The following is a 27,140-nucleotide window of genomic DNA, read 5'->3' on the forward strand; positions in this document are numbered from 1 at the left end:
TCTTTAAAACCAAGCATATGGCTCAATAGCAACATTATACTTGGTAAACAATAATTGGCAACAAAATAAGTTTAAGCACTGTAATATTCTGCCTAAACCAGTCCCAAATATTGTTTAATAACCAAGATGCAAACTAATTTTGTTGTAACAAGCCTAGACCAATTCTATCAAACGTGTCCTTGGTTAGATATCCAGTTTCATTTAACATTTTGAAAATTCATTTGACAGCCAGTCAAGTCCCTCATACAGACCAGTTCCTTGTGAAGCACAAGTGGCTTGAACATACCATGTTCTGTTATGAAGAGACTGAAGACCTAATTTGTCTGTCATTTCACTGATGGCCATAGCATTTTGCAAATCTTGTTTGTTTGCAAAAAGCAGCAACACTGCATCTTGCAACTCATCTTCCTGAAGCATTTTCTGCAGCTCTTCTGCTCCTTCCTGAATTCTTTCACAATCATTTCTATCTACCACAAAAATAAGACCCTGGGTATTTTGGAAGTAATGCCTCCAGAGAAGCCTAATTTTATCTTGACCACCAACATCCCATACTGTGAAACAAATGTTCTTATATTCTACTGTTTCCACATTAAAACCAATGGTAAGAATGGTGGTGACTATTTCCCCAACTTCAGTTTGTACAGAATGGTTGTCTTCCCAGCAGCATCCAATCCAACCATCAAAATGCGCATCTGCTTCTTGCGAAAGAGGGAGGAGATGGTGAGGCCCGCAGCGGTGGTGGCACTCGCGATGGGCAGGAGCAGAAGGCATTTGGGGCATCCGTGGGCCTTTTCCTTTCACACTCCAAGCAAACTGAGCAGGAGGGGAGAGGAGCTGAGGAAGAAAAGATAGCACGGACGGCTCATTGGCGGGCATGCCCCACGAAGCTCAGGGAAAGAATTCACAGAGCGAGGACGTGCTTCGATGACTGGCGAGGCTGTCTGTAACTTCCTTTTACAATTGCTAATTTTACAACCTTCCACCCAGTTGCCCTAGCTATGAACTTTGGCCTAATCTTTTACTTCTCATTTATTTCAAACCCCACAGCTGAGCTAATCTCTGAGACATTTCTACTATACCTATGAAATATTTCTTAAGGCTTCAATCCTTGTTCCATTTCCATTGCACTATATTATTTCATCCCCTATCATTTTACTATTCTATTGAACAAACTCATAAAGGATTCTCAATAATGTCACTTGTCTCAATAATTCCACCAACTTTTTACACTGGTAACATTAACCTTTCTAAAACAATTATGATCCCATCACTCTTCTACTTCATAACTTGTGCTGGTAAAGACTTCCAACTGTATACAATATATAGTCCAAACACGGGATACACAGTCCTTCACAATTTGAATTCTTCCAATCTCTCTATAGTGCTATTTGCTTCCTCAAAAGTCTCTCTTTCCAAATAAACTAAATTCCAGCTAGACTGATATGCCATTCCTTTTCATATCTTTATGTCTTTGCACTTGTATAAAATACCTTTTCTTCCTTTCTTATCCTAGAAAATTCCTATCTTTCTGAAGATTGAGCTTATGATAACCTTCTCAATGAAGGCTTCCCAGACTTTTCTGAACTTATTCTTTTTTCAGTTCTTCCATAGCATTTTGTCCATGCGTCTCTTGCAGTACTTATCACATAGCATTTATTTAGTTCTATATTGTCTCCACCCACTATATTGCATGCTTTCTGAAGCAGACACCTTACTCAACTTTGTGTCTTCAGCATTTCACACTCCCAAATGTTTATGTGGAAAACTAATAAAAATCAAAGAACTCAAAGTATAATATTTAATCTTTTATTCACAGCTAATAATATGCCCATGTATGTATATTTTATTTTGTATTGCCTATAAATATACAAATAGATGAAATTCACATTTTTTCTAGATTATTCACTTTCAAAGGCAGACATATGATGTGTTAGTTTATTAAAAGAAAAAAATTTTTAAAAGGAGAACTATCAAGACCCATTTTTGTCTACTTTTTTCTCTTTGAATTTGTATTTCATGAATGGAACACTTATCAAACTACCTTTTAACTTCTGTTTTAATTAGTTGGTATAATAACTATCAATTTAGCTGTAGGGGTACGTTGGTGTTATTGATATGATAATTAAATATAAAATGATTAGCCTATTAAGGATGTACTAATTGACTTCTACCAAACATGACTATTTATAGCTGATTGGTCAAAACAGTGTGAGCTATAACTTTAATTACTTAACACTGGGTTACACTTTTAATGCTTCACATAAGCATTTCTCTTTTTTCTTAAAAAAAATAACTACTGTATCTTTCATGTTGATTTAATTTAGAACAAGAAAAACACTGAGAAAAGGTTTTATGAGTTGTTTGTTCACATAATAGAATTAAGAGATAATGTCAAGAAAGGAGAATGCAATCGTGGATGACAGTTTACTGCTGCAAAATACTACAAAGTGCTATTGAACAGGTTAACCATTTGGGGAGCAATTACAAGCTACTATGAAAATTGTGTTTAAATTGTTTAAATTACCAGCTCTCCTAGGAAATAAAACACACTTTTTTTTAAATGAATGCATTTTGTAAACCTATTATGAATCATAGATCTCTGTTCTTTTTACTGTTTGTCACTGTAATATATATGTCACACACACACACACACACAATCAACATATCAACCATGGTTAACATTTTTTGAGCTGTAAATTTTAGTTTGCATAATTACACATTTGTGTAACAGATTCCAATGGTGCTTTCTGCTCTGTCCATGATAGTTATCAAATATAGCCTCTGCTAAGCTTTAGACAAATTTGCCATAATCATAAAATTAAGTTGATTGGGATATAAAAGCACAGCTCATAAACACAGAAGTAAGCACTAACTTTTCTGGTTCTAGTAGTTGCTTGAACAATGTCCTTTGACATACTTCTGGCCACAGCAGAATGACCTTCCATGACTTCACAAGAAAATTGCCAATAAATGAAATATTACTAAAGAGAAAATTATCAGGGCGGAGCCAACATGGAGGCGTGAGTAGGACAGTGGGAATCTCCTCCCAAAAACATATATACTTTTGAAAATACAACAAACACAACTAGCCCTAAAAGAGAGACCAGAAGACGCAGGACAGTGGCCAGACTGCAGCTACACCAGCGAGAACCCAGTGACTGGTGAAAGGGGTAAGATACAAGCCCCGGCCTGGCGGGACCCGAGCGCCCCTCCCCCCAGCTCCCGGCGGGAGAAGAATAGGCAGAGCGGGAGGGAGACGGAGCCCAGGACTGCCGAACACCCAGCCCCAGCCATCCGGGCCAGAGCGCAGACACAGTACGTGCCCAGGGGGCCCTGGATACTGGGGGAACAGGGAGTAAGACCTCTGAGCGGGTGCCGAAGCTGATGCCCCTGTGACAAAGAAAAGCGGGGGCTTTTTGAAAGTCTTAAAGGGACAGGGACTTAACAGCTTGACGGAAACAACCCAGGTCACAGTACAGCAGCTGGAAATTACAGGGAAAACCGGGTGCACTAACCCCCTGGGCAACAGCTCTGAGACCCCTCACGGAGGCAAACAGTCAAGCAGCCCCCCCATCCATTACCCCACCGGGCGCTGCGAAAGCAGAGAAGCAGCCTGAGACAAATTCCGCCCACAGAAAGGGAAATTTCTCCCTTCCAGCCAGGCAAGACACAAAGACCCACTCTACATGCAATTACCCAACACAAGCCACTAGGGGTCGCAGTTGTCCCAGTAAAGAAAGGCCAGTAGCAAGTGAAAATTTTGGCCCTCCGAGCTGACAGTCAATAGCACCTGTCAACATGAAAAGGCAAAAAAATATGATCCAGACAAGACTAACCCAGACAGCTTCGGCATCTGCTACATCTTCCCCTGAGAAGGAATCTGGGGAGATAGACTTAGCCAGTCTTCCTGAAAAAGAATTCAAAACAAAAGTCATAACCATGCTGATGGACTTGCAGAGAAATATGCAAGAACTAAGGAAGGAGAATTCAGAAATAAAACAAGCTCTGGAAGGACTTCAAAACAGAATGGACGAGATGCAAGAGACCATTAATGGACTAGAAAACAGAGAACAGGAACGCAGAGAAGCTGATGCAGAGAGAGATAAAAGGATCTCCAGGAATGAAAGAATTTTAAGAGAGCTGAGTGACCAAATGAAAAGGAACAATATAAGAATCATAGGTATTCCAGAAGAAGTAGAGAGAGAAAAGGGGATAGAAAATGTCTTTGAAGAAATAATTGCTGAAAATTTCCCCAAACTAGGGGAAGAAATGGCCTCTCAGACCACAGAGGTACACAGAACTCCCATGACAAGGGATCCAAGGAGGGCAACACCAAGACACATAATAATTAAAATGGCAAAGATCAAAGACAAGGACAAAGTATTACAGGCAGCCAGAGAGAAAAAGAAGGTTACCTACAAAGGAAAACCCATCAGGCTATCATCAGACTTCTCAACAGAAACCCTACAGGCCAGAAGAGAATGGCATGATATACTTAATGCAATGAAACAGAAGGGCCTCGAACCAAGACTACTGTATAAAGAGAAAATTATCAACAAGGATTGATTAAGCACACACTGTGTTATCAAAGCCCCACGTCAAGCTCTAGAATGTAACCAATGATTAACAATAACTGTCCTTGTCAAGATTTAGAAAGAGCATAATGATAAGAAAGGACCTTAATGTTTCTACTAAAGAACTGAAATTATGATTCATTATGGCTAATGTAAACTTGCTTTATGTATGGCTAAACAGCAAGACCAAACTGAATGCTGGCCCAAAGGTATTCAGTGGTATTAGCTCTATGGAACACTTTTACCTTTGCCTTGAGTTTTGGCATTGACTACCTAGTGTCATTTCTGGCTGTAGTCGAAGGTATTGATTTTAACCTACAAAAGCTCATTTTGCTATGGGACCTGGTTATCTTAGAGACTGGCATTTTCCTATACATCAAGGGTTGTTACTTCAGGCAGGGCTAATATTCAATTTTCAGTTGTTAGTGTTAGTTGGATTAGGAGGGAACATGATTACTTTGGAATGTAATGGCTCTTTTTCATGCAGAGGACAATGTGAAGTCCATATGCTTAATGAGGCCTTGATTTAAAGAGTTTGCAAATAAAGTTCTATTGTTTTACACTCAGTAACAAAATGTATTTTTATTTGGAAAGCTTATAAAGAAACCATAGATGCACTGAATAGAAGATTATAAAAACAAAAACTACTCTCTTGCTTTTTGTTTATAGTAATGATTTAGCAACTTTGTTCTTTATTGTTATCTCATTATTTAAAAAGGGTAGGGCAGCAAAATGCATCAACATGTTATCATGAAGCAAGTCATTAGACTTTCAACAATTCCAATAATATTTTTAGGTCATTCTCAAAAGGAATGTAAAGTTGTTAGGTTTTTACAGCTTAAGTGACTTTTCCATCATCTTTTTAGCTGAGCATTTAGTTTTGCTCTAGGCAAATCAATGAAAAATAATCTACTGAAATATAAAATTCTGTTTATATACATTCACAAGAGACTAGTATGAAACATACTTGATTTGGTAGACTATAAAATCAAATGGTTATCATAAGGGTTATGCTCTTTTGTTCCTTCAAAAGTGCATTCCACTTACTATATTTAAATGTAGACTAATTTTCTCAAACCCAGCAACTTAAGAATGATTTTTTAAAAGATTCAAATAAAGGAATATATTCTAAAATGTGAAATTTTCCTTAAAAATTAAGCTCTAATTATGAATTTAGGGCTAATAATGTTTTTAAAATTAATGTATCATTGGAACGTTAAGAAAAAAAGTCTGTTGATCAAAATATACACTTTAATGGAGAACAAAACAAAATTCAATTTATTTTTATATGAGCACTATCAAATATAGCATATTATAACTGATATTCACAGTGAGATTCAATCATAAAAAGAATGTTGAAAAGGAAAGTTTAAAAATGAGCATAAACAAAGTGATTCAATGCAAGGAATAGAAAAGATTGTAGCCAAATAAAGCATGTCAATGTCCTCTTTTATAGACATGTAACTTCATTTCATTTGTTTTGTTTGACCTATTGTCTTGCCAATGGATTTTAGCCCCAGGCAAGTTCACTACGGATTCAGTGTGACCAAAGAAATGACAGTAGAACGTTCTTGGGGTGAAAGGGTTTATTACCCCGCTTGTTCTCCCTGGGGTAGGTCAAACACTAGCATCTCTGCCTCCGCCCAGAGCACTGGGCCCAGCTCTCTATATAGCGCAATAATAGCTTATTGCCTATGGGTGTGGAAGCAGTAGCCTAGCAAAAGGCCAGTTACATCATAAAGTGGTTTAAGTTCAGTGAGGATCTTGGCCATAGGAACCCCAACTTCCCCACACCTATATTGCCCCATTTTACATAATCTCACCTCAGTAATAACAACAATAATAATAATTATCATAGCTACTTTTAAATTAATGCATACAATTTCTGGACAATACTCTAAATAGTTTTAAGTATTAAATTATTTAGTGTTTATAACTACCTTATGAGACAGATGCTATAACTATCCCAATTTTACAGATGTAAAAACTATGGCACAGAAAGTTTCAGTGGTCTGCTTAAGTGGCAGAGCTGGGATTTGAACATAGGTCAGGACTTGAACTTATGCAGTATGGCTCCAAAGTGAGTAGGATTAGCCATCAATTATTGTGTCTCTTAACTATTTACAGTCTATGTGCCCATGGCTTTTATGGTGAAATGGGGAAAATTGAAGTTCCTAAGGCCAGGATCCTCACCTGTACCTAAACTACTTGATGTAGTTGGCCTACTGCTTAACCTACTGCTTCCACACCTGAAGGCAATAAGCTATTATTGACCGAGTCACTATATAAAGAGCTGTACCCATTGCTCTGGGCAGAGGAAGAGATGAAGGAGGATTACAGACCTGCAGACTGTTGGATGCAGACATAATTCTAGTGCTCCACCTCTCCTGGGAGAATAAAGCTAGGTAGTAAACCCTTTTACCCCAAGAATGTTCCATTGTCATTCTTGTGTCTCACTGAATCCATAATGAACTTGACCCGGGCTGAAACCCATTGAAAAACAGGTGAGTGTTCCAAACAATAAACAATTATATAAGGAAATAGTTGTTTTCCAGTAGCTCATATTTTGAAATCAGTCTACAGTACTCACATGGAAATTTGGGGGACTTTTGTTTTAAGAAGTTTTATCTAGTTGCTGTTTTCAGTAGGGATGGAGGTGGGGTGAGGATAGAGGCAGAAAGTCAATTTTCTGACTCATAATAGTCATTCACTGAAACACTTTTTGAGTCTCTGTTATGCCTGGTGCTGATTACTATAAGCTTATCTTTTGAAGATAATATTAATCTAATTGGAGAGTTGGATATGCTGAAAAATAATTACACTGACATGATAATTACTATAGATGTCAAAAGTGCCATGAGAATATGAGAGGGATTGAATTAGAGTCTTATACATTAGAGAAGGAAAAGAGAAGATTGAAGTAAATGTTATAGGATGGTTCCCATATTTGTTCCTTTCTGGTGATTCTGCTAAAGTTTCAACAACTAGGTAAATTTTACCTTTCCATCAAATATAGTCTATAATACATTTACTCTTTAGTTTTTACTATCTATAGCACTTATTTGACAATGAATGTTGCTTTACACTGTGTCTAGGACAGACTAGTGCTCAAAACATAAATCTAAGCTTCAAGTCATTTCTTCGTAGAACTCTTCCTGACCACCCTAGCTCAGGTAGCCAAGAGTCCCCAAGTCATCATTTTATTACCTTATTTCATTTTCTTCATAATACTTACTACTCTTTGAAAGTATGTTATTTATTGTCATTTATTGTTTCCCAATTGAACATGATAACCAATACTGCATCCATCATTTTTTTTCTAGTATATTCATCACTAGAACATATCTGATATACAGTGTTTAATACTTAATACAAGAATCATACATTACAATGAGCCATGAAATGTTCAATATTGCATATCCATTAAGTTCTAGTTAACCCAAATTAGTAAGTTGTCATTTACCTTCAGTTATATTTATTTCTTGTTCTTTGAAACTTTTTAAAACTCTATGTTTTTCAGCTTTTTTGAAGTACAGTTAGAGTACAATATAATTCATCTATTTTAGTTGTGCCATTCAATATATTTTGATAAATGTACACACTTGTGTAAACACCAAAACAATCATAGCCCGTTGCAAAATATTGTCTCACTTCTATACATACAGGTAACATTAATTTTACTTCTTTTAGAACTTCAAATTTAAAAATGTACTCTTTTTGATCTGATTTATTTTGCTCAGTATAACGTTTTTGAGACACATAGTTATTCAATATTGCATAAATCTGTGGTTTGTCTCTTTTGTTGCTGAGTAATATCAAATTTTATGAATATACCACAATTTCTTCCAGTTTTGGCTACTACAAAGAAAGCTGTTATGAACATTCATATAAAAGTTGTTATGTGGACATAGATTTTCATTTATTTATTTAAATGCTTTGGAATAGATTAATTGAATCACAGAGTGAAATTTTACCCATCTGTTTTCCAAAGTGGCTGGACTATTTTGTATCCCATTGACAACGTCTGAGGAGTCCATTTGTTATACATCCTCACCACCACTTAGTGTTGTTAGACTTGAAAAAATATATATATTTTAGTGTGTGAATAATTGTATCTTGTGGTTTTGTTTTGAATTTTCGTAATGAGTAAAGATGTTTACCATCTTTTCATGTGCTCATTGGCCATTCATTTCTACATTTTCATTTGTAAGGTGTCTGTTCAAGTCATTGCCCTTTAAAATATCAGGCTGTTTGTCTTTTATGAGACACAGAATAATGCCTCCCACAAGATGTCTACATCCTAATATCCAAAACCCATGAATATTTTATATAGCAAAGGAACTTTGCATATGTGATTAAATTAAAATCTTAAAATGGAGAGATTATTCTAGATTATCCCAGTGGGAACAACCTAACCACACAGAACTTTAAAAAAACAAGCCAAAAGTATCAGAGTCAGAGGAGGAAATGTGGCCACAGAAACAGAGGTGAAAGGCAGAATTAGAGAGAGGTATTTGAAGATTCTATACAGTTGGCTTTAAAAGATGGAGAAAGTGGCCATGAGACAAGGAATATGGGTGACCTCTATAAACTGGAAAAGGCAAAGAAACAGATTCTCCCCTAGCTCTTCCAGGAGGAACGCAGCCCTGCTGAAAACTTTGATTTTAGGACTTCTCACCTTCAGAACTATAAGATTTATGTTCCTTTATGCCACTAACTTTGTATTAATTTGTTACAGCAGCAATAGGAAACTAATATGTCTTCTTATTATTGAGTCTTAAGAGCTCTTTATATATTCTAGATACAAATCTTGTGTCAAATAAATGTAATACAAATTCCCTATTTTGTGACTTGCCGTTTCCTAGTCTCTGGCTTATTACTTATTACTTATTAAGCATTGGGTAGTTTGTTTCTGCCTGCAAAATTGTTATAACTAAATATATAACCTCACTGGGAAACTTATTCTAATTGCAATTTTTCTGGTATTACATTGGAAGGGCAATTCCTTTTTTCAACTTTAAAGGAAAAAGTCCAGCCATTCCATTGCTGTGAAGGAAAACAGTCAGTAGGGCTGCTGCCTTTGGTTGGAAGTGTAGCAAAACTAAAATGTCAGTCCCTGATCATTGATACTGCAGTTGCATAAATTTTTTAAATCATATGCCTTGATGTTAAACTTTATCTTGTTAATTTTAATTCACTTCAAAGTGTGGGATTAAACAAACAAACATTTGCCAAACTGGATGATGACTAATTAGGTGGATAAACAAAGATTATTTCCTAGCTTCTGGTAATACATCCTTAAATAAGGAAGAAGTTCATTTTAATAGTGAATTCTATAAGATATTGGATATAATACTGAGAATTACTTGGAATCATTTCTTAAAATAAAACCATATCTACATCAAATAGGTGCTATATGAAATAGACCCTAAATTTAGGGTAAGGATGAGGCCTACATTTCCAAGCATGCTGGAAGAAGAAAATGCTTGATAATTAATTGCATTCATTACTTAAAAGAATGCAAAATGATTCCATTTTAGAAGTTACAACTAATAAAAGAGCAACTGTTAGGTTAGAAAAAGATTACAGAAAAATGCATTAGTTTCTTATTGCTGCTGTAACAAATCAGCACAAACCATACGGTTTAAAACAACACAAATTTATTTATTATCTTACAGTTTTGTAGGTTAGAAGCCCATTGTGAGTCTCACTGGGATAAAATCAAGGTGTTGGTAGGGCTTTTTCCCTTTCTGGAGGCTCTAGGAAACAATCTATTCTTTTTTTCTTTGTTTTTCCTACTTCTGAGCCTGCCCACATTTCTTGACTCATTCTTTTCATCCATTTTATAGCCATAAATGTTGTAAGTTTCTGGGACTTTTTTCTGTAGTCTCTGTCTGACATTCTTTTCCACTTTAAGGACTCTTGTGATTACATAGGACCCACTCAAATAATCCAGGATAAACTCCCTATTTTATGGTCGGCTAATCAGCAACACTGATTCCATCTGCAATCCTAATTCCCTTTTGTCATGCAACCTAAAACATTCACAGGTTCTTGGAATTAGATTGGGTGGGGTATTATTCTGCCTACCGTATCAACTATACAGTAAGATGTCAAGAAGACTGAAGATGGCCTCTTGAAGAAGATGAGCCTTAAAAAGTGCTTTAAAGAGAGATTAAAATATGGACAGGATTTGTATTAGGGTGTGATATTCTAATTAATTCTTAGATGGTTTTTTCAAAACCAATAATGTTAGTGTATCTGACTGACTCTCCTTACTCCCTCTCTCACTTATAAAGATCTTGTAATTGCATTTAAGGTCTACCCAGATAATCCAGTATCATCTCCTCATTTCAAAATCCTTAACTTAATAACATCCATAAAGTCCTTTTTGCCCTGTAATGTAACATATTCACAGGTTTTGGGGACTGAGTGTGAATGTCTTTGGGAGGTGGTGCATTATTTCACCTATCACTGAAAATAAACCAAGGCAGACTTTACCCAAAGTCTCTCCTTTGGCGGTCTCCAAAGGTGATGTGTCATTCTGTTTTCAGCAGTTTGAATATGATATATGTAGGTGCTTCTTTCCCTTTTTATCCTTTTTCTTTCTTTCCATTTTTGACATTTACTTTCTTGGTGTTCTTATGTTCTGTTGAGCTTCTTGGATGTGTGGCTTAATGTCCATCATTAATATTTATTCAAATATTCCTTCTTTCTTTCATATCCTCTGGGATTCCAATTACATAATGTTAGGTTATTTGATAACAACTAATTGATTTTGTTTATCTTACTCTTTTTTTTCTTTCCTATACCACTGTCTTCAAGTTCCTTGATTCTTTCCTTAGCCACTGTCAGGTCTGCAGATAAGTCCATTAAAGACATTTTTCACCTCTGTTACAGTGTTTTCAACTTCTAGGATTTTCTCTTGATTCTTAGAGTTTCCATCTCTGCTGAAATTACCCATCTGGTTACATTCTTCTACATTTTCCAGTAAAGCCTTTAGTATATGTAACTCCAAGGGGAAAGTATTTTCCCAGACCTGGGCAAAATACCTTTGAACTGAAATCAGTCAAAGAGAGAATAAAATGGAAGAAACCCGTTTATTGCCTATAAACAGTCGTCCACTTCTGCTCGCCCATGTCTCTCACGATCTGGAAGCAGGAAAAGGGAACCCCACCCAACCTCTCCAGTCCAGGTATGCCCTCGCTCCCCCTTGTAAATTACCTATTTACATGGTGATGGACTACTTTTCTCCACCCTTTGGAAACACCTACTGATAAGGAGATGCACTAAGGCCACGTGAGAGATTCTGAAAATGTTGCAGTTTTACCCACAATATATTAATCATAGGTATTTTAAATTCCCTGTCAGTTCCAGCATTAGTATCATATCTAGGTCTGGTTATGATGCTTTCTTGTCTCCTGGGAGTGTGTTATTTTTTCTTGCTGTTTCCTATGCTTTGTAATTTTTTTGGAACCAAACATCTTTTGTAGGATAGTAGAAACTGAGGTAAATAATTTTTATGTCTGGAAATGTGCATGCTTTTCTTTTTCTCAGCCTCTAGGTTTGAGTAAATCTGATTAAGTGTTGGGCTGGGTTTCACTTTCCTTGTTGCTGTGGTTACTCTCAGTGTACAGTAGGCTTTAACTTCTCAGTGATACCTTGTGTTTACATTGTGACTGGTTTGCCAGCTGGATTTTATTTATGCTCCACCCTCAGCTTTGGTCTTTCCTTTGTGCTGTCCTCAGAAAGTGTCTCTTTTTTGTAAATTGCATGCAACTCCACACTTAGCCTCATAGTGGGGCCTAGGGGATGTTTTTTTGGTATTCTGGTTAAACTTCAGTCTCAGGCTGGCAACATATCCCTGGGTCATGGGGCTGTGACTCTTTCAATGTTCCTGCCCCTCCTAAGACTATAATTTCAAACCCAGCATGGATTTTGCATCCCACTCAGTGGTAGAGGGTTGTTTTTTCTATTCCTTTCCTCCAGCTGCAGTGGGTTCTCACCAGGACCCAAACATTGTTGCCCTTTTCCACCCCTACTCAGTGAACATTAGGGCTTTGCTCCTTAGGGCTAATAGGGAGAAAAGTTACAATGGGGTTTTGTACTTCTCCTTCAGTGGTTGCTGTTCCACTTCTCCATTTCTGTACAACAATGGGGCGCTTTCTCAGGACTCTTAATATTTTCAGCACATCTCCCAGAAAAGAATGGAGGAGAAACTTTCAAATATGCGTGCATTCCTCCTGGACTTGAGGCTGCAGGGGCTCTCATTCCACAGGCCTCCACCTATTTGTCAATTGCCTTAGCTGAATTCAGTGATTTGGGGCTGCACCTTGCCCCAGTAAGTCTGTGCTCTCTGCCTGTCTCTTCCTGTAGGCACCTCTCTTTTGACTTTGGGCCAGTTTGCTGCCATGCAACTTTAGCATTCTGATAGGTTCAAGAAAAGTTGTGAACTTGCTGTTTTTCTGGCTTTCTTTCCTTATAAAATTGTGAGTGATGCTTTTTCTAGCTCTCTATACCCCTCCTCCACTCCCAGCAGAAACTTAAAGTTCAAATTTGTCACTTGGAAAAAAAGAGATCCACAGTGAAAGATACTGAGAATTTTATAGGCTTTTGCAATGACAGTCTATGGGAGAGTTTATTTTCCTAAATCAAGTTAATAGACAAGAGCATCAGAAGCACTTCAAGTGCTTGTAAAATGGAAATTACTGCCCCACCCCAACTTAATCAATCAGAGACCTCTGAGAATGGGTCCAAAAACATACATTCCAAATTGTTTTTCTTGTGTGCACTTGAGTTTTAGAATCTCTAGTATGGAGTGTAGTTATCCAAACTTTTATCAATCTGCTTATCATTTTCTTCAGATGTCCACAACTGTGAGTCCTTCCTGATTTTAATGAGTGTAAATGCATTTCTATCCAGTGGATTTCTTCTAGTTGGGGACCTAAGAGAAAGGCCATATCCATTTGCTTACAATGGAATCCTCAGCAGCTAACACAGTATCTGACAGAGTAGGTACTCAACAGATGACTAATGAAAGAAAAAAATGATTGAAAAAACAAACAAAAGTTAGTTTGTTGTTGAAGTAAATCCAGAGTAGTATAAAACGTAAATATTACTTCTTTTAGGGGTTGGTATATGATGCACTTTTTTTTTTTTTGTAGATAATTATTTTTTATTGAAGGGTAGTTGACACACAGTATTACATTAGTTTCAGGTGTACAACACAGTGATTCAACATTTATATACATGATAATTCTAGGTACCAGCTATCACCATACCAAGTTGTTACAATATTTTGACTATATTCCTTATGCTATACATTACATCCCGGTTACTTATTTATTTTACAATTGGAAGCGTGTACTTTTTTTGTGTGTGTGAGGGCATCTCTCATATTTATTGATCAAATGGTTGTTAACAACAATAAAATTCTGTATAGGGGAGTCAATGCTCAATGCACAATCATTAATCCACCCCAAGCCTAATTTTCGTCAGTCTCCAATCTTCTGAAGCATAATGAACAAATTCTTACATGGAGAACAAATTCTTACATAGTGAATAAGTTACATGGTGAACAGTACAAGGGCAGTCATCACAGAAGCTTTCAGTTTTGCTCACGCGTTATGAACTATAAACAGTCAGTTCAAATATGAATACTCATTTGATTTTTATACTTGATTTATATGTGGATACCACATTTCTCTATTATTATTATTTTTAATAAAATGCTGAAGTGGTAGGTAGATACAAGATAAAGGTAGAAAACATAGTTTAGTGCTGTAAGAGAGCAAATGTAGATGATCAGGTGTGTGCCTGTAGACTATGTGTTAATCCAAGCTAGACAAGGGCAATAAAACATCCACGTATGCAGAAGATTTCTCTCAGAACAGGGGGATTAGGTTCTAAGCCTCACCTCTGTTGATCCCCAATTTCTCACCTGATGGCCCCCCTGCGACTGGATGCACTTTTTTTTTTGGAACAATAAACATTTATTCCTTCATATAGTTTCTGTGGGTCAAAAATTGGGAGCAGCTCAGCAGGGTGGTTCTGGCTCGGAGTCTCTCCTGAGGCTGAAGTCAAGCACTTGGCCAGTCATCTGAAGACTTGTCTGAGGCTGAAGGATCCAACTGGCTCACTCCCATGGCCAGCAAGCTGGTACTGGTGTTGGCAGGAGGCCTCCGCTCCATGCCATGCAGACCTCTCCATAGGGCTGCTTGAGAATCCTCATGACATGGTGGCTGGCTTCCCCCAGAAGGAATGATCCAAGAGCAGAAGTCTCAAAAACCACAGATTGTCATTTGGACAATATCCTACAAGTTACATAGTCAGCCTATTCAATGTGGATGGGATATATAAAGGCAGAAATGCCAGGAGGCAAAAATCATTGTCGGCCTTCCTGGAGGTTGATCACCACAGTTCATAATACATTTGCTCATTCAATCCTCTCGAAAACCACATGATTTTTTTTAAATTTTATTTTTTATTTTGGTATCATTAATCTACAATTACAGAAAGAACATTATGTTTACTAGGTTCACCCCTTCACCAAGTCCCCCCCACATACACCTTCACAGTCACTGTCCATCTGCGTAGTAAGATGCTGTAAAATCACTACTTGTCTTCTCTGTGTTGCACAGCCCTCCCCGTGCCCCCCATGCACTATACATGCTAATTGTAATGCCCTCTTTCTTTTTCCCCACCCTTATCCCTCCTTTCCCACCCATCCTCCCCAGTCCCTTTCCCTTTGGTAACTATTAGTCCATTCTTGGGTTCTGTGATTCTGTTGCTGTTTTGTTCCTTCAGTTTTCCTTTGTTCTTATACTCCACATATGAGTAAAATCATTTGGTACTTGTCTTTCTCTGCCTGGCTTATTTCACTGAGCATAATAGCCTCTAGCTCCATCCATGTTGTTGCAAATGGTAGGATCTGTTTTTATTCTTTTTTTTAAATTTTATTTTGGTATCATTAATCTACAGTCACATGAAGGACATTATGTTTACTAGGCTCCCCACTTCACCAAGTCCCCCCCACATCCCCGTTCACAGTCACCGTCCATCAACATAGTAAGATGCCGTAAAATCACTACTTGTCCTCTCTGTGTTGCACAGCCCTCCCTGTGCCCCCCCACACACCATACATGCTAATCATAATGGCCCCTTTCTTTTTTTCCAGCCCTTATCCCTCCCATCCCACCCATCCTCCCCAGTCCCCTTCCCTTTGGCAACTATCAGTCCATTCTTGGGTTCTCTGCATCTGCTGCTGTTTTGTTCCTTCAGTTTTCTTCTGTTCTTATACTCCACATATGAGTGAAATCATTTGGTACTTGTCTTTCTCCGCCTGGCTTATTTCACTGAGCATAATACCCTCTAGCTCCACCCATGTTGTTGCAAATTGTAGGATTTGTTTATTACTTATGGCTGAGTAATATTCCATTGTGTATATGTACCACTTCTTCTTTATCCATTCATCTACTGATGGACATTTAGGTCGCTTCCATATCTTGGCTATTGTAAATAGTGCAGCGATAAACATAGGGGTGCATCTGTCTTTTTCAAACTGGAGTGCTGCATTCTTGGGGTAAATTCCTAGAAGTGGAATTCCTGGGTCAAATGGTATTTCTATTTTGAGCATTTTGAGGAACCTCCATACTGCTTTCCGCAATGGTTGAACTACTTTACATTCCCACCAGCAGTGTAGGAGGGTTCCCCTTTCTCCACAACCTCGCCAACATTTGTTGTTGTTTGTCTTTTCGATGATGGCGATCCTTACTGGTGTGAGGTGATATCTCATCGTGGTTTTAATTTGCATTTCTCTGATGATTAGCGATGTGGAGCATCTTTTCATGTGCTTGTTGGCCATCTGGATTTCTTCTTTAGAGAACTGTCTATTCAGCTCCTCTGCCCATTTTTTAATTGGATTATTTGCTTTTTGTTTGTTGAGATGTGTGAGCTCTTTATATATTTTGGATGTCAATCCTTTATCAGATCTGTCATTTATGAGTATATTCTCCCATACTGTAGGATACCTTTTTGTTCTATTGATGGTGTCCTTTGCTGTACAGAAGCTTTTAAGCTTGATATAGTCCCATTTGTTCATTTTTGCCTTTGTTTCCCTTGCCCGGGGAGATATGTTCATGAAGAAGTCACTCATGTTTATGTCCATGAGATTTTTGCCTATGTTTTTTTCTAAGAGTTTTATGGTTTCATGACTTACATTCAGGTCTTTGATCCATTTGGAGTTTACTTTTGTGTATGGGGTTAGACAGTGATCCAGTTTCATTCTCTTACATGTAGCTGTCCAGTTTTGCCGGCAACATCTGTTGAAGAGACTGTCCTTTCCCCATTGTATGTCCATGGCTCCTTTGTCATATATTAATTGGCCGCATATATTTGGGTTAATGTCTGGAGTCTCTATTCTGTTCCACTGGTCTTTGTCTCTGTTCTTGTGCCAGTACCAAATTGTCTTGATTACTGTGGCTTTGTAGTAGAGCTTGAAGTTGGGGAGCGAGATCCCCCCCACTTTATTCTTCCTTCTCAGGATAGCTTTGGCTTTTCGGGGTCTTTGGCGGTTCCATAAGAATTTTTGAACTATTTGTTCCAGTTCATTGAAGAATGCTGTTGTTAATTTGATAGGGATTGCATCGAATCTCTATATTGCTTTGGGCAGGATGGCCATTTTGACAATATTAATTCTTTCCAGCCAGGAGCATGGGATGAGTTTCCATTTGTTAGTGACCTCTTTAATTTCTCTTAAGAGTGTCTTGTAGTTTTCAGGGTATAGGTCTTTCACTTCCTTGGTTAGGTTTATTCCTAGGTATTTTATTCTTTTTGATGCAATTGTGAATGGAATTATTTTCCTGATTTCTCTTTCTATTAGTTCATTGTTAGTGTATAGGAAAGCTACAGATTTCTGTGTGTTAATTTTGTATCCTGCAACTTTGCTGAATTCTGATATTAGTTCTAGTAGTTTTGCAGTGGAGTCTTTAGGGTTTTTTATGTACAATATCATGTCATCTGCAGATAGTGACAGTTTGACTTCTTTACCAATCTGGATTCCTTGTATTTCTTTGTTTTGTCTGATTGCTGTGGCTAGGACATACAGTACTATGTTGAATAACAGTGGGGAGAGTGGGCATCCCTGTCTTCTTCCCGATCTCAGAGGAAAAGCTTTCAGCCTCTCGCTGTTCAGTATGATGTTAGCTGTGGGTTTATCATATATGGCCTTTATTATGTTGAGGTACTTGCCCTGTGTGCCCATTTTGTTGAGAGTTTTTATCATGAATGGATGTTGAATTTTGTCGAATGCTTTTTCAGCATCTATGGAGATGGTCATGTGGTTTTTGTCCTTCTTTTTGTTGATATGGTGGATGATGTTGATAGATTTTCAAATGTTGTACCATCCTTCCATCCCTGGGATGAATCCCACTTGGTCATGGTGTATGATCCTCTTGATGTATTTTTGAATTCGGTTTGCTAATATTTTGTTGAGTATTTTCGCATCTACATTCATCAGGGATATTGGTCTGTAGTTTTCTTTATTGGTGGGGTCTTTGCCTGGTTTTGGTATTAGGGTGATGTTGGCTTCATCGAATGAGCTTGGGAGTATTCCTTGCTCTTCAATTTTTTGGTAAACTTTAAGGAGAATGGGTATTATGTCTTCTCTGTATGTCTGATAAAATTCTGAGGTAAATCCATCTGGACTGGGCGTTTTGTTCTTGGGTAGTTTTTTTATTACTGCCTCAATTTCGTTGCTGGTAATTGGTCTGTTCAGATTTTCTGTTTCTTTCTGAGTCAGTCTTGGAAGGTTGTATTTTTCTAGGAAGTTGTCCATTTCTCCCAGGTTTTCCAGCTTGTTAGTATATAGGTTTTCATAGTATTCTCTAATAATTCTTTGTATTTCTGTGGGGTCCGTCGTGATTTTTCCTTTCTTGTTCCTGATTCTGTTGACTCTCTTTTTCTGTGTGTTGACTCTCTTTTTCTCGTAATAAGTCTGGCTAGAGCCTTATCTATTTTGTTTATTTTCTTGAAGAACCAGCTCTTGCTTTCATTCATTTTTTCTATTGTTTTATTCTTCTCAATTTTATTTAATTCTTCTCTGATCTTTATTATGTCCCTCCTTCTGCTGACTTTGGGCCTCATTTGTTCTTCTTTTTCCAATTTTGATAATTGTGACATTAGACTATTCATTTGGGATTGTTCTTCCTTCTTTAAATAGGCCTGGTTTGCTATATACTTTCCTCTTAAGACTGCTTTTGCTGCATCCCACAGAAGTTGGGGCTTTGTGTCGTTGTTGTCATTTGTTTCCATATATTGCTGGATCTCCATTTTAATTAGGTTGTTGATTCATTGATCATTTAGGAGCATGTTGTTAAGCCTTCATGTGTTTGTGAGCCTTTTTGCTTTCTTTGTACAATTTATTTCTAGTTTTAAACCTTTGTGGTCTGAAAAGTTGGTTGGTAGGATTTCAATCTTTTGGAATTTACTGAGGCTCTTTTCGTGGCCTAGTATGTGGTCTATTCTGGAGAATGTTCCATGTGCACTTGAGAAGAATGTGTATCCTGTTGCTTTTTGATGTAGAGTTCTATAGATATCTAATAGGTCCATCTGTTCTAGTGTGTTGCTCAGTGCCTCCATGTCCTTACTTATTTTCTGTCTGGTGGATCTGTCCTCTGGAGTGAGTGGCATGTTAAAGTCTCCCAAAATGAATGCATTGTATTCAATTTCCTCCTTTAATTCTGTTAGTATTTGTTTCACATATATTGGTGCTCCTGTATTGGGTGCATATATGTTTATAATGGTTATATCCTCTTGTTGGACTGAGCCCTTTATCATTATGTAATGTCCTTCTTTATCTCTTGTTGCTTTCTTTATTTTGAAGTCTATTTTGTCTGATACTAGCATTGCAACACCTGCTTTTTTCTCTCTGTTGTTTGCATGAAATATCTTTTTCCATACCTTGACTTTTAATCTGTGCTTGTCTTTGGGTTTGAGGTGAGTCTCTTGTAAGCAGCATATAGATGGGTCTTGCTTTTTTATTCATTCTATTACTCTGTGTCTTTTGATTGGTGCATTCAGTCCATTTACATTTAGGGTGATTATTGAAAGATATGTACTTATTGCCATTGCAGCCTTTAGATTCGTGGTTACCAAAGGTTCAAGGTTAGCTTGCTTACTACCTTTCTGTCTGTCTTAACTCGCTTATTGAGCTATTATAAACACAATCTGATGATTATTTCTTTCCCTTCTTTTTCCTCCTCCTCCATTCTTCATATGTTGGGTGTTTTTTTCTGTGCTCTTTTTAGGAGTGCTCCCATCTAGAGCAGTCCCTCTAATATACCCTGTAGAGGTGGTTTGTGGAACGCAAATTCCTTCAACTTTTGCTTGTCTGGGAATTGTTTAATCCCTCCTTCATATTTAATTGATAATCGTGCTGGATACAGTATCCTTGGTTCAAGGCTCTTCTGTTTCATTATATTAAATATATCATGCCATTCTCTTCTGGTCTGTAAGGTTTCTGTTGAGAAGTCTGATGATAGACTGATGGGTTTTCGTTTGTAGGTGACCTTTTTTCTCTCTCTGGCTGCCTTTAATACTCTGTCCTTGTCCTTGATCTTTGCCATTTTAATTATTATGTGTCTTGGTGTTGTCCTCTTTGGGTCCTGTCTCTCGAGAATTCTGTGTGCCTCTGTAGTCTGAGCAACTATTTCCTCCCCCAGTTCAGGGAAGTTCTCAGCAATTATTTCTTCAAAGACACTTTCTATCCCTTTTTCTCTCTCTTCTTCCACTGGTACCTCTATAATGCGGATAATGTTCCTTTTGGATGGTCACACAGTTCTCTTAATATTGTTTCATTCCTGGAGATCCCTTTATCTCTCTGTGCATCAGCTTCTATGCGTTCCTGTTCTCTGGTTTCTATTCCATCAATGGCTTCTTTCATCTTATCCATTCTGCTTATAAATCCTTCCAGAGTTTGTTTCACTTCTGTAATCTCCCTCCAGATGTCTGTAATCTGCCTCTGGACTTCATCCCTTAGCTCTTGCATTTTTCTCTGCAGCTCTGTCAGCATGTTTATGATTTTTATTTTGAATTCTTTTTCAGGGAGACTGGTTAGGTCTGCCTCTGCAGATCCTTTCTCAGGAGTTGTTTGAACTATCTTGGACTGGAATAAATTTTTTTGCCTTTTCATGGTGATAGCGGTGGCTGTAGGCAGGTTTCGGATGTGTCAGCTGGGAGAAGAAAGTCCTTTCCTGCTTGCTGGATGCCTTGCTCTTCTTCACTGCCTGTCACGGTTACCTGCACTTCTGGAGCAGCCACTGGGTTAGTCCCCTAAGCTGCTGTGGGCGGGGTCTCCTTCAGAGCAGCATGGAGCCCTGTGGGGAGTGGCTGGCACGCCATGTGCGCTCCTCCATGCTAGCAGCACCCATGCCGGGCAGCTGTGTGGCAGCAATGGCCTTTGGGTCTGGCCTGGGTGACTGTATGTTGGGCTGGGATTCTGGTCAGCTGCTGGGAGCGCGCCTGCTCCCTCTGGCTCCGCTGCAGGTGCGTGTAGGGCTCTCCTGCGCGGGCCTCTACTGGGCTCCTCTGGCTTCACTGCCACCGGTGCGCGCAAGCTGCGCCCAGGCTGTTCGGTCGCGCTGCTGTAGGCTCGCACAAGCCTCTTCTGGTCCTGTCTGGTGCCGCTGGTGCTTGGATCTGCTCCCATTCCCTTCCAGCGCTGCTGTCCCCGGCACACACTGCCACTCTCCCGCTACTGGGCCAGTGTGTCGGGGTCCGCGCCAATTGGAGGAACGACTGGAAGGCTGCTTAGTGCCATGAGGGGTTTCAGAGTTGCACTGCCTCCCTCCCCAGGGTTTAGGGCGCCTAAGTTTCCCCGGGATTCCTAGCTGCTGGATATGTTTGCTGGGACAACTTCATCCCTGTCTCTTTAAGTCTTGCAGAAAGCACTCGCTTTTCTTTTGTCTCAGGGATGCCAGTTGCAGGGACCTGCCCACAGGTTTTGCTTTTCCGTTTCTCTAATATCCAGCACCTCATGCACCTTGTGTCTGCATTCCGGGTGCAGATTTCTAGAGTTGGTTGTTTAGCAGTCCTGGGCTTTCACTCCCTTCCCATTCCAACTCCTTTCTTCCCACTGGGTTTTGGGGTGGGGGAGCATTCGGGTCCTGCCTGGCCGTGGCTTGTATCTTACCCCCTTCGTGTGATGTTGAGTTCTCACAAATGTAGATGTATCCTGGCTGTTGTACTGCATCCACTGGTGTCTCTTTTAGGAATAGTTGTATTTACTGTATTTTCATAAATATATATGTTTTGGGGAGGAGATTTCCTCTGAACTACTCATGCCATGCCGCCATCTTCCTGTGATCCTATGATGCACTTTTTAAGGATAAAAAAACAGTAATGGAGTTTTGTTCTCAAAAAAACCTCTGTAAGAGCTAAGTATCATGGAGATTTTACTGGTCCCTTTGAGAAGTCAGTCAGCCCTAGTTGGGCACTCAGGTGAATAAATATAAAAGCAAAAGGGGTTCTTTAAGGAAAGAAATTTCTAAACAGAAACTGACTGAACTGCTCTTATTTTGGAATTTCATAGATGGGGGTATATATATTCTCACCACCAATTAAACTTGAATTCATTATAATAAACTATAATTTCCTGCATGCTTACCTTAGCTAATAATTAGAACAGACCTGCCTCACACAGTAAACACATGATTACAGCGAATGCACAGAAAGTTCTCATGTACTTGTTCCTCATTGCTTCATTCACTGAGGAGAGTCCAGTGTGGAGAAGGGTAGAAGTATCAACAGTGAGGCCAGCAGTCCTGAACATTTCTTGGGCCATGAACTACTATGAAAAATTGGTATGTTCTGCACTCTCTCCCCATTCACTACAGTTTGTATACAATTTCAGATAAAAAAGCCCTCAGAGTGTTAGTAGGTATTTGTATGCTAGTGTGGAGAGGGATCTCTTAGTTTGCTATCATTTGAATATTAATAATATCCTCAAGAAGGATTTATACAATAAATCACCAAAAACAAGAAAGAAGGGGTACAGTTTGACAAGTGGAAAAGTTTTGTGCCATCTTTTACCTTTAAACATTTATATTTTGGCCAAAATTCAGTTAAACAACACATTTCTGTGTCCATGATTTAATTCCATGAAAGGGCAGTTATTGATCCTTTTCTATCCTTGTAGACTTGCATAGGTCACGCAGTACGGGGCACACCTATGGAAATTAATGTTGCCCTTTCTAGCAGGTTTTTGCTTCACTAGAAGCTTGGAGAAATTTTGTAAACAATGCTTAGGAAAAAATTACCATCTTTGTACATGAATCACTAGAAAATACACAGTGATATAGCAAAGAACGCTGTGTATGGAAAACAAGAATGACTAACTTGAAGAGATCTGGCTTTTGTTTGAGTCACGATTACTTGGTTACAACTTAACAAATATTTATTAAGAGCCAATCATGGGCTGACATTTGCACTGGAATTATTTCTTAATCTTAATAACTATGTGAGGTAGGCAATACTTATACCCACTTTTAAAGATAAGGAAGCAGAAACCCAGAAAGCTGAGGTAATCTTCCCTAGATCACACAGCTAAGAGCTGGTTAATTACAGATCCACATTTTTTTTTCCATTATGCCATGCTTCATCTCAATATATAAAAGCACATACTGAGTTGTTTTGTCTCTGTGTATAATATAAGACATGGAAAAATAACTTCCTAGATGTGGATTCAGTGTGCCAAAAACCTTTCTGCTAGACTGAGACCTTCTGATTCATCCAACATTGTATCTGCTTGGGAAGGCACCTACTCAGAGAGTAGAATTGGCCAGTGATCATAGTGTGATCTCTGGAAGATGGCTGAAATTACATTGACTACAATCAGTGTAGGGCCTTTAACCCTGTTAGAAGGTCAAGTAAGAGCATGCTGCTACAATAACCCCTCTAACAAGAGTCATCAAGGATGGCCTGGCTACCCAATCTTTGAAGATGAGCAAGCAGGTCCACAGGGATTGTACAGTAGTGTTATGTCTCAGGCTGACCAATGCAACTAAGACCAGATAAAGGGAAAAATAGTACTGAAAATACAGAAAGAATTGTAACCTATTAAAATCCCTGGCATTCTGCTAATTTGTATAGCTGAGTTAACATATCCCTATCATAGTTGAGCCTTAGATTCTGACTTATCAGGAAGCCTATAAAGAGTCTTTTCACTTACCTTCGTGAGGAAAATCACTATCCATCTTAACCAAATTAATCCCAAATGAAATTCTGCAGTGTTGAAGAATTTCTCTCCAACATCAGTTCTCCATTCTGCTCCTACCAACTATGTTGAGAGTGCTGAGTCCCTGACCCAGTCATTCTCCATTACTGGATTGCTTTTATTCATAAACATTTCTTCCCATTTCCTGCCTGGCTCCTCTGTATTTTAACTGTGCTGGATCTTGGATAAGTATAATTGATTCTTACCTTTCTTCCCTTTAACCTCCTGGGACTGATAGTTCTATTCTGACTGCTTTCTCCATTTTCAGCCCTTATATACTAATTCAAAAAGACTCCTCAGCTATATTCCAATTGTTACTATTCCCAGCCCTTGATTCAACCCCATAGATCCACCTGCATTCCAATATCCAGTGGGATCTCAACCCTTCTTATTATAGAAAGCAAAACATTTCAGCTCACATAATTTTGCTCATAGCATGCATCTGTCTGTATGACATTTATTAATTTTTAATTTGTTATTGAAGTGAAATTGACATATATTAGTTTCAGGTGTACGACATAGTGATTTGAGCATTTTATTCATTGCAAAATGATCACCTAAGTAAGTCTAGTTACCATCAGTTACCACGAAAAGTTAATATAATATTATTGATTATACTTCCCATGCTGTACATTACATCCACATTGACTATTTATTTTATAGCTGGAACTTTGCACTTCTAGATTCCCCTTACCTATTTAGTCCCCAAAACCCCCAGCCCCTTGGGCAACCATGATCTATTATCTGTATCTCAGAGTCTAGATTTTGTTTCACTTATTTGTTTTGTTTCTTAGATTCCACATAAAAGTGAAATCATGTGGTAGATGTCTATATCTGACTTACTTCACTTAGTGTAATGCTCTCAAGGTCCATCTGTGTTGTCACAAATGGCAAGATTTCATTCTTTCTTATGAATGAGTGGTATTCTATTGTATATACACAGCACTTTTTTATCCATTAATTCATCAGTGGACAATTAGGTTGTTTTCATATCTTGATTATTGTAAATAATCCTTCACTGAAGACAGGGGTGCATATATCCTTTTGAATTAGCATTCTCATTTTCTTTGGAGAGATACCCAGAAGTTGAATTGCTGGATCATATGTTTCTGTTTTCAAGTTTTTTAGGAACCTCCATACTATTTTCCATAGTGGCTACACCAATTTACATTCCCACCGAGAGTTCTCTTTTCTCCATATCCTAGATACCCTTATTATTTCTTATCTTTTTGATAATAGCCATTCTGACAAGTATATGGTGATATCTCATTGTGGTTTTGATTTTCATTTCCCTGATGTTTAGTGACAATGAGAATCTTTTCATTTACTTTTTGGCCACATGTATGTCTTCTTTGGAAAAAAAGTCTGTTCAGATCTTCTGCTCATTTTTTACTGAGACCATTTGGTTTGTTGTTGTTAAGTTGTATGAGTTCTTTATATATTGTGGATGTTAACCCCTTATTAGGTATATGATTTGCAAATATCATCTACAGTTCAGTAGGTTGCCTTTCATTTTGTTGATAGTTTCCTTCACTGTTTAGAAGCTTTTAGGTTTGATGTAGTTCCATTTTGTATGTTTTTGTTGCCCTTGTCTTTGGAATCAGATCAAAAAAAAAATCACAAAAGTTGATGTTAAGGAGCTTACTGTTGATGTTCTCTTCTAGGAGTTTTATAGTTTCAGGTTTTACATTCAACTGTGATTAATTTTGAATTTATTTTTGTAGATGTTGTAAGATGATGATCCAGTTTCATTTTTTTCCTGTAGCTGTCTAGTTTTCCCATCTCCACTTATTAAAAAGATGGCCCTCTTCCCATTGTATATTTTTGCCTCCTTTGTCATAATTAATTGATGGTGTATGTGTGAGTTCATTTCTGGACTCTCTATTGTGTTCTATTGATCTATATGTTTATTTTTATGCTACTACCATATTGTTTTGATTACTATAGCTTTGTAGTATAGTTTTAAATCAGAAAGTGTTATACCTCAAGCTTTGTTCTTTCTCAAGATTGTCTTGGCTATTGGGGTCTTTAGTGACTATATAAATTTTAGGATTATTTGCTCAAGTTTTGTGAAAAATGCCATTGGTATTTTGGTAGAGATTGCACTGAGTCTTTACATCTCTTTCAGTAGTATGGACATTTTAACAATATTAATTATTCCAATCCATGAGCACAGAACACTTGTCCATTTATTTGTGTCTTAAATTTCTTTCATCAATGTCTTAGAGTTTTTTGTATGCAGACAGGTATCTCTTCTACATATAATTTTTTTCTCTGAAATTGTGAATGGGATTGTGTTCTTGATTCTCTTTCTGGTAGTTTGTTGTTAGTGTATAGAAATGCAACCGATTTCTGTATATTGAATTTGTATCCTGCAACTTTATTGAATTCATTTGTTATTTTTAAGAGTCCTAAGAAATTATGTAGAGTAATTAGGGTCTTTTTTTATATCATGTCATCTATAGATAGTGATAGTTTTACCTCTTCCTTTCCAATTTAGATGCCTTTTATTTCTTTTTCTTATATAACTTCTGTGGCTAAGACCTATGAAACTATGTTTAGTTGAAGTGGCAAGTGAGGGCATCCTTATCCTCTTCCTGATCTTAACACTGAGTATTATATTAACTGTGAATTTGTCACATATGAACTTTTTTATGTTGAGACATGTTCTCTTTTTACCCACATTACCCTCAGTCAGTAGCTGTTAAAGTACATATAGACCTTGAGGCCATAACCATAAACCCTCAGTAGTTCTGGAGGTGTTTCCTGGGTGATAGATGCAAAAATATAGGCTCCAGATAATTGTGTAAGCTCCATTCTGGGAGGTGTCATCAAACTGTTGTGAGGTTGAGGGGGTGTGCAAGGATGGTATCTCTTTGTTTACATTCCTTGGAGCACCTCTGTGGGCTCTAGATATGTTAGAAACCTGAAGCTTGTTCCTTAAATAACAGGATACTTACTTACAGGATCCTGAAGCTCCAGATAAGTAAATAGATATTTTTCACTGGCAGACTGGGATTGTGTTTCTGTCTGCTGACTGGAGTTGTTTGTCTGCTCAGAACTGTCTTCCTGAATGTTATAGTCCCTTGGAGTTCAGGAATACCAGCCTTCCTCTACACAAGGCCAGGTGAACAGGGAGTATCCCCCTGTGCAGTCTGTGCTCACCTGCTAGCTTTAGCAGAACATCTGGAGAGTGTAGGGGGTGGGGCATGCTTGGCAGTTTCAGAAAGGCAATGGGAAAACACCATGGCTGCAAAGTACCTGCTGGCTTCAGAGATGCTGTAGGAGAGTGCCAT

At 38.1% G+C, this 27,140-nt stretch overlaps 1 pseudogene; it reads right to left on the bottom strand.

Annotated features, from left to right (window-relative positions):
- On the bottom strand, positions 1–27,140 carry LOC118929464 (ADP-ribosylation factor 4-like; annotated as a pseudogene).

The sequence above is a fragment of the Manis pentadactyla genome, chromosome X, assembly GCF_030020395.1.
Source record: "Manis pentadactyla isolate mManPen7 chromosome X, mManPen7.hap1, whole genome shotgun sequence".
Lineage (NCBI taxonomy): Eukaryota > Metazoa > Chordata > Mammalia > Pholidota > Manidae > Manis > Manis pentadactyla.